Below are 8186 nucleotides of genomic sequence, written 5' to 3' on the forward strand. Positions count from 1 at the left end.
GCTGCTCCTCTACTTACCATAAAGCCACACCTCTGTAAACCCACGGTGAATTAAAAATATTGGAAGCTAAAGAGGCATGGAATATGCCTAACCTACCGCACATCATAGCTTAGCCTACCCTATCTTAAAGGTGCTCAGAACACTTACATTAGCCTACTGCTGGGTAAAATCATCCGGCAACACAGTACACTGCAGAGACCTCATCCTAACTCATTACATCTAACTCATTACATCATGACCATGTGGCTGACTGGGAGCTGGGCTGCGGCATCGTGAAAAGACCCTGTCTGAGAGGTGAGGACCCTTCCTCCCAGGTATGGCACCGCGTATGGCTGGCCTGGGAAAAGATCAAAATATAATATTTGAAGTATGATTTCTACTGAATGTGCATTGCATTTGCAACATCGTAAAGTTGAAAAATCATTAAGTGAAATAGCATAAGTCAGGGACCATCTGTGCTGAAAACTGGGTGGCTTAGAACAACAGAAACTGATCATCTCACAATTATGGAGGCCTGAAATCTGAGATTAAGGTGTCGGCAGGGCCAGGCTCCCTTGCTCCAGCCCTCTCTCCTAGGTTCAGGTAGTTGGCTTGTGGCAGCAGAAATCTATAATCTTCACATGGCATTTTCCCTTTTTATAAGGACACCAGTCGTCTTGGATTAGAGGCCTGTCCTGCTCCACTATGACCTCATCCTAACTCATTACATCTGCAATGACCCTATTTCCAAATAAGAACACATTCTGAGATTCTGAGAAGTCAGGACACCAGCATATGAATTTCTGGGAAGAATGCGATTCAATCCATAACAGGAAGCTCTGGAAAGAGTCCTGGCATGATCTGATGGAGGCCCAAACTAAGGAAGTGGTGGCGTGGATCCTGAGGGTGGGGACTGGGCATTGGCTTAGTTCAGGCTGCTGTAACAATATACCATAGGTTGGGGGCCTTAAGCAACAGACATTTATTTCTCACAGTCTGGAGGCTGGAAGTCTGAGATCAAGACCTGCATGGTTGAGTTCTTGTGAGGGCCCTCAGACCAGTTGCAGACAGCCATCTTCTCACTCTGTCCTCATGGGGTAGAGAGGAAGCCCTGGAGTCTCTTCTTATAAGGGCACTAATCCCATTGTGAGGACCCCAGCTTCATGACCTCATCTCAACCTAATCACCTTCCAGAGGCCCCACCACCAAATACCACCACAGTGAGCGTTAGAGCTTCAACCAAATACCGTCACAGTGAGTGTTAGAGCTTCAACCAAATACCATCACAGTGAGTGTTAGAGCTTCAACACAGGAGTGGAGGGGGGACACACAATTCATTCCCTAAGAGGAATGGATTTGAAAGTTACTGATACAGGGTTTGCCTGGTTTGGTGATGGCTGAATATGGGTTGGAGAAGGAGGTGAGAGGTGAGGACCCTGTCTGAGAGGTGAGGACCCTTCCTCCCAGGACCCTGGCTTTCCTGAGGGCGTGAGTAGTGGCACCTCTGATATATAGAGGGCTGACAGAGGAGCAGGAGGTTTGTTTGAAGATGTTGAGTGGTTTTAGACCTCGGTTCTGGAGCCAGACTCCTGGGTGTGAATCCCACCATCCCCACTTACTAGCTACAGTGGCCTTGGGTAGTCCCTTAACTTCTTGATGCCTTGACGGGAAGTAACAGCACCTGAGTCAGAGGAGTGTGGGACTCCATGGAGGGTGATAATCCACGTAAAGTGCAATGCCCAGCCTGGCCCAGTCAGCACTCAGTGAGGTCACTCATGACCTTTACGATGATTGATTAGAGGCTCCATAAGCAGCTGGCATGAAAGGAATTCTGGTTTGAGAGATCATGACCAGCCTGAGAGTTATTTTCCCACCTCCAGTTCCTTCCTGTGTGTTGAGAGCTTGCATGCACGTGTAGATGCCCCAGCTTGTGTGTCCAAGCTCTGTCCACAGCTCCCTGCAAAGAGCTAGATTAACTTACCCTGCAGTAGTGTGCAGTATGAGGAAAAAGGAAGCCATTCCTGGTGAGAAGCTTGAGGGAGGACTAGTCAGAGAGAGTGTGAAGACATGAAAGAAGGAAAAGAGAGATTCCCAATGAAGGGAGATAGCTAGAGAAGAGCAAGGCAGGGGGAGCCTCCAATATTGAAGAGACTGTGAGTCAAATGAAGGCTGAAAAGTCCTAAATTTAGTTCATAGAGGTCCTTGGTGACATTAGCAAGGACAGTCCCTCGGAGACGGAGGGCAGTTCATAGAGTAGGAGCCAGGCCTGGGGGCTTGAAGGCCTCTGTGAGATGGAATGGAAAACCAAATATTATATGTTCTCACTTATAGGTTGGAGATAAGCTATGAGGGCACAAAGGCGTAAGAATGATGTAATGGACTTTGGGGACTTGTGGGGAAGGGTGGAAGCGGGTGAGGGATAAAAGACTACACACTGGGTACAGTATGCACTGCTCAGGCCATGTCTACACCAAAATCTCAGAAACTACCACTAAACACTAAAGAACTCATTCATATAACAAAAAAAAAAAAAAGGAAGAAGAAGAAGGTCCAGCCCCTGCAGGATTAAGGAATAGAAAATTCAAAGGAAAAGGAAAAGGAACAGGGCTGAAACCAGACAGTGTCTCTCTCATGCTGAAGAAGTCTCCAGAAATTAGTTTGGGGCTGATTCTACGGGGAGAGGAGCTCAGATTCCTTCTATTGTGTTGCTCCCAAAGGAATAACCTGTCTCTAGATTTACCTCAAGACCAATACAGCTGCTCCTGCTCCAGCCATTATGTTCATGTTCCAGCTAGCAAGAAGATGGGAAAGAGTGTACAACATCCTCCTTTTAAGGAAAAGACCCAGAAACACAAAGATCACTTTTACTTGTCTCAAATAGGCTAGAGCTTAGCCCTCAGCCACACTTTGCTGCAGGGGGATGCTGGAAAATATAGTCTTTTTTTTCTTTTTGAGACAGAGTCTCACTGTCACCTAGGCTGCCATAGCCACCTGAATAACTGGGATTACAGGCATGCACCATGATGCCCAGTTATTTTTTGTATATTTAGTAGAGATGGGGTTTCACCATGTTGGCCAGGCTGGTCTTGAACTCCTGATCTCAAGTGATCTGCCTGCCTCGGCCCCTCAAAGTGCCAAGGCAGGTGGATCACGAGGTCAGGAGATCTAGACCATTCTGGCCAACATGGTGAAACTCCATCTCTACAAAAAAAAATTTTTTTTAAAATTAGCCAGGAATGGTGGCAGGCACCTGTAGTCCTGGCTACTCAGGAGGCTGAGGCAGGAGAATGGCATGAACCCGGGAGGCGGAGCTGACAGTGAGCCGAGATCGTGCCACTGCACTCCAACCTGGGCGACAGAGTGAGACTCTGTCTCAAAAAAAAAAAAAAAAGGGCTGGGATTACAGGCATGAGCCACCATGCCCGGCCAAATGTAGTCTTTATTTTGGTGCCCATGCACAGCTCAAAATCCTCCCAAGATGAAAAAGAGGAGGATGGGTATTGGGAAATAGTCATTTGGCCACCACTTGTAGGCAAGGGGGCATGAAAGTGAGGGGATTTCAATCAGAAAACTTCTATTTTTTTCTCCATGAATTACGAGGTGAGGTCCCCAGCGACAAAATGTGGTGGGAGGGTTGAATGTGGCACCTGAAGTTTTCAATTCTCACTGAGGGGAAGGGGAAGCCGGCTGCCCTAAGTGGTGCTGGAGGCCTGGCTGAGAGTGAAGTCTTTGTGTCTATTCTATGGAGGAATTACCCCAACGTGCTCACATGCTGTAGGGCGGAGCTGCTACAAGGTGGACTCTCTGAGATGGGGTCTGGGGATCAGGGCACGTGGTTAGAGATGTTCAGGAAATGGACTTTGGGGTCTGGGCTCTGTAGGGAAAGCAGTGTGACCAGGAGGGAGGGGCAAGGTCTTGGAGAAGGTGAGGGAGGTCAATGGGGATGTGTCCTGAGTTCAGGAGGAGAACTGTGGGGCCAGGAGGCTGCAGCTGGTAGGAAGTCTCCAGCATTTGCAACATCAGAGTGGATGGCCCCGGGTGGTGCCAGCCTCCAGGGTGTGGGCTGCTGAAATGAAGTAAAGGAGAACGTCCCCAGACTGAGGAACAGAGGTACCAGGTGAATTTTCCTCAGGATGCGAAAGTTTCCCAAAATGATGGCAGATGGAGGGGAAGGAGTCAGTGTGATACAGGGGCTGCTGTTCTTGTAAATATGGGGATATTGCCATGTCAATCAGACTGTGACCATGACGGATCACTGGGGGCAGTTCATACTGGAGAGAATATACAGGAAGGGTTTGGGGGTTTCAGTGGGAGGAGGGTAAGTTAGAGGTGGAGGAGGGCAGACCAAGAGAGGCCAGGGGAGGCAGAGGCTTGCAGTTGTGCTCTGGTGGTGAGAGGACCAGGAGATAAGATTAGTTGGCTCCAAGGTTCCAGTGGCACTCTTAAGTAAAGTGGTTTTGAATCCCAGCAGTTATAGTCCAGTCTTCACTCACAGCCCCTGCTTCCAACTACAATAACACACTACATCTTTCTTCAGAAATTTCTTCCTTGTGCTGAGTCCCACCTATCTCCTGGTAACTTCCTGCCCCATTCCTCCATGCTCTGGGGAGCTGAATTCCATCTGTGCAGTGGTGGCTCCTCAGCTGTGCACAGATGAAGAAGGAGTTCCCTTGAGTCCTCAGTTCTGCACAGACATGGATTTGTGCCTTTGCTCTTTAACTGGGCTGTGGCCAGAGCAAAGACATGTGGGAACTCTCCTGGCCCTCATTTTAAATGTCAATGCCATCCAAAATTGCATTTGCTTTTTAAGCAGTGTATTAGTCCATTCTCATGCTGCTAATAAAGACATACCCAACACTGGGTAACTTGTAAAGGAAAGAGACTTAATTGACTCACAGTTCTGCAGGGCTGGGGAGGCTTTAGAAAACTTACAGTCATGATGGAAGGGGAAGCAAACACATCCTTCTTCACATGACGGCAGGAAAGAGAAGAATGAGCAAAGGGGGCCAGTGTTGGGTGATGCCTGTTACAAAACCATCAGATCTTTTTTTTTTTTAAGTTTTTGTTTTTAAATTATACTTTAAGTTCTAGGATACATATGCATAACATGCAGGTTTGTTACATATGTATACATGTGCCATGTTGGTGTGCTGTACCCATTAACTCATCATTTACATTAGGTATATCTCCTAATGCTATCCCTCCCCCCTCCCCCCACCCCACAACAGGCCCCATTGTGTGATGTTCCCCTTCCTGTGTCCAAGGGTTCTCATCATTCAATTCCCACCTATGAGTGAGAACATGAGAAAACCATCAGATCTTGTGAGAGCTCCCTTACTATCATGAGAACAGCATGGAGGTAACTATGATTCAATTACCTCCCACCAGGTCCCTCCCATGACACATGGGGATTATTGGAACTACAATTCAAGATGAGATTTGGGTGTGGACACAGCCAAACCATATGATTTTGCCCCTGGCCCCTCCCAAACCTCCTATCTTTGCATTTCAAAACATGATCATGCCTTTCCAATGGTTTCCCAAAGCCTTAACTCATTCCAGCATTAACTCAAAAGTCCAAGTCCAAAGTCTCATCTGAGACAAGACAAGTCCCTTCTACCTATGAGCCTGTAAAATCAAAAGCAAGTAGTTGCTTCCTATATACAATGGCAGTACAGGCATTTGGTAAATACACCCATTCCATATGGGAGAAATTGGCCAAAACAAAGGAGCTGCATGCAAGTCTGGAATCCAATAGGGCAGTCATTGAAACTTAAAGTTCCAAAATGATCTCCTTTGACTCCATGTCTCACATCCAGGTCATGCTGATGCAAGAGGTGGGCTCCCACAGCCTTGGGCAACTCCACCTCTGTGGCTTTGTGGAGTGCAGTTCCCTTCATGACTGCTTTCATGGGCTGGTGTTGAGTGTCTGTGGCTCTTCCATGTGCACAATGCAAGCTGTCAGTGGATCTACCATTCTGGGGTCTGGAGGATGATGGCCCTCTTCTCACAGCTCCACCAGGGAGTGCCCCAGTGGGGACTCCATGCAGGGGCTCCATCCCCACATTTCCCTTCCTCAGTGCTCTAGCAGAGGTTCTCCATGAGGCCTTCACTCCTGCAGCAGACTTTTGCCTGGACATCCAGGCGTTTCCATAAATCCTCTCAAATTTAGGTGGAGGTTCCCAAACCTCAGTTCTTGACCTCTGTGTACCTGCAGGCTCAACACCTGTAAGCTGCCAAAGCTTGGGACTTGCATCTTCTGAAGCAATTGCCTAAGCTACACACTGGCCCCTTTTAGCCATGACTGGAACTGAAGCAGCAGGGATGCACTGGCCCCCAAAACCATTTTTCCCTCCTAAGCCTCTGGGCCTGTGATGGGAGGGGCTGCTGTGAAAACATTCACATGCAGACATTCATGGAGACATTCCCTGGAGACATTTTTCCCATTGTCTTGGTGATTAACATTCAGTTTCTCGTTACTTATGCAAATTTCTGCAATGGGCTTGAATTTCTCCCTAGAAAATGGGTTTTTCTTTTCTATCTCATTTTCAGGCTACAAGTTTTCTAAACTTTTATGCTCTGCTTCCTGTTGAACACTTTGGTGCTTAGAAATTTCTTCTGCCAGATACCCTAAATTATCTCTCTCATATTCAAAGTTCCACAGATCTCTAAGGCAGGGGCAAAATGCCACCAGTCTCCTTGCATAGCAAGGGTGGCCTTTACTCCAGTTTCCAACAAATTCCTTATCTCCATCTGAGACCACCTCAGCCTGGACTTCATTATCCACATCACTATTGGCATTTTGGTCAAAGTCATTCAACAGGTCTCTAGGAAGTTCCAAACTTTCCCACATTTCCCTGTCTTCTTCTGAGCCTTCCAGACTGTTCCAACCTCTGCCTGTTACCTAGTTCCAAAGTTGCTTCCATGTTTTGGGGTATATTTATACTAGTATGTCACTCCTGGTACCAATTTACTGTATTAGTTTGTTCTCATGCTGCTAATAAAGACATATCTGACACTGGGTAATTTATGAAGGAAAGAGGTTTAATTGACTCACAGTTCTGCAGGGCTGGGGAGGCCTCAGGAAACTTACAATCATGATGGAAGGGGAAGCAAATACATCATTTTTCACCTGGCAGCAGGAAGGAGAAGAATGAGCAAAGGGGGCCAGTGTTGGGGGCAGCCCCTCATAAAACCATCAGATCTCATGAGAGCTCACTATCATGAGAACAGCATGGAAGTAACCGCCCCCATGATTCAATTACCTCCCACTGGGTCCCTCCCATGTCATGTGGGGATTATGGGAACTACAATTCAAGATGAGATTTGGGTGGAGACACAGCCAAGCCATATCGAGCAGTAAACCTAACAATTAAGATACACAGGCTTTGGAATGAGACAGACCTGGGTTTGAAAGTCTTGGCCATTATCAGCTGTGCAATTTTGAGTAAATATTCAACCTCTCTGGACCAAAGTTTCCACATTTGAATAGTGGGGGTAGGGGTGGGTTATTTATCTTTCTCCCTTTAGGGCAAGTCTTTCATGGTTGGACATACACATCACTGCCTTTCCATCCCATTTCCCCCCATTTCTTTGCTTTGCCTAGAAGGCCACGAGGAAGGACTCTGGAAGACGTCTGAATACTAGGAACCCCAAGGACCAGAAGAATGCATTCACCTGTGGTTCAAGCTAAGTACGGATAGTGCCAAGATGGTTTCTGATTTGGTCTGTACCACGAACAGTGATTCTGAAGTGGGGTCAAGGCATCCTTTCTCCTGCCCCAGCATCAGCCCTTCATAGTCTATCTCGGTCTGCTTTTCAAGTACCCCTAATATCTTGGAACTTCCCCATGGTGAAAAGTCTCCTTCCTCCCCTTCCTGACCCCATCCCTGTGCCCAATGCCCAAAGAACATTTGGAGGGATGCTCTTAAACTCAAATTCCTCCACTGTTTATTTGCTGAGATAAGGTGTGGTGACAACTGCAGTCCAAGGGGACTACTAGCAGCCTCAGAATCCAGCCACCCAGCCCTAGCCTTGTCAGGGCCACTCCTGGGCTGGGCACACTGGTAGGTGGGGAGGGAAGGGCAGCATTGTCAGAGAAGACAGGCCAAGCTGCAGCTGCCCTACTAGGAGGCTGGGAAGCCTGAATAGCTTCACAGCACTGGGCCCTGCTTGCTGAATGGGGGCTTGGCTCCTCCCTGGCGGTG

This window comes from Trachypithecus francoisi, unplaced genomic scaffold, assembly GCF_009764315.1.
Source record: "Trachypithecus francoisi isolate TF-2019V2 unplaced genomic scaffold, Tfra_2.0 Lachesis_group9, whole genome shotgun sequence".
Lineage (NCBI taxonomy): Eukaryota > Metazoa > Chordata > Mammalia > Primates > Cercopithecidae > Trachypithecus > Trachypithecus francoisi.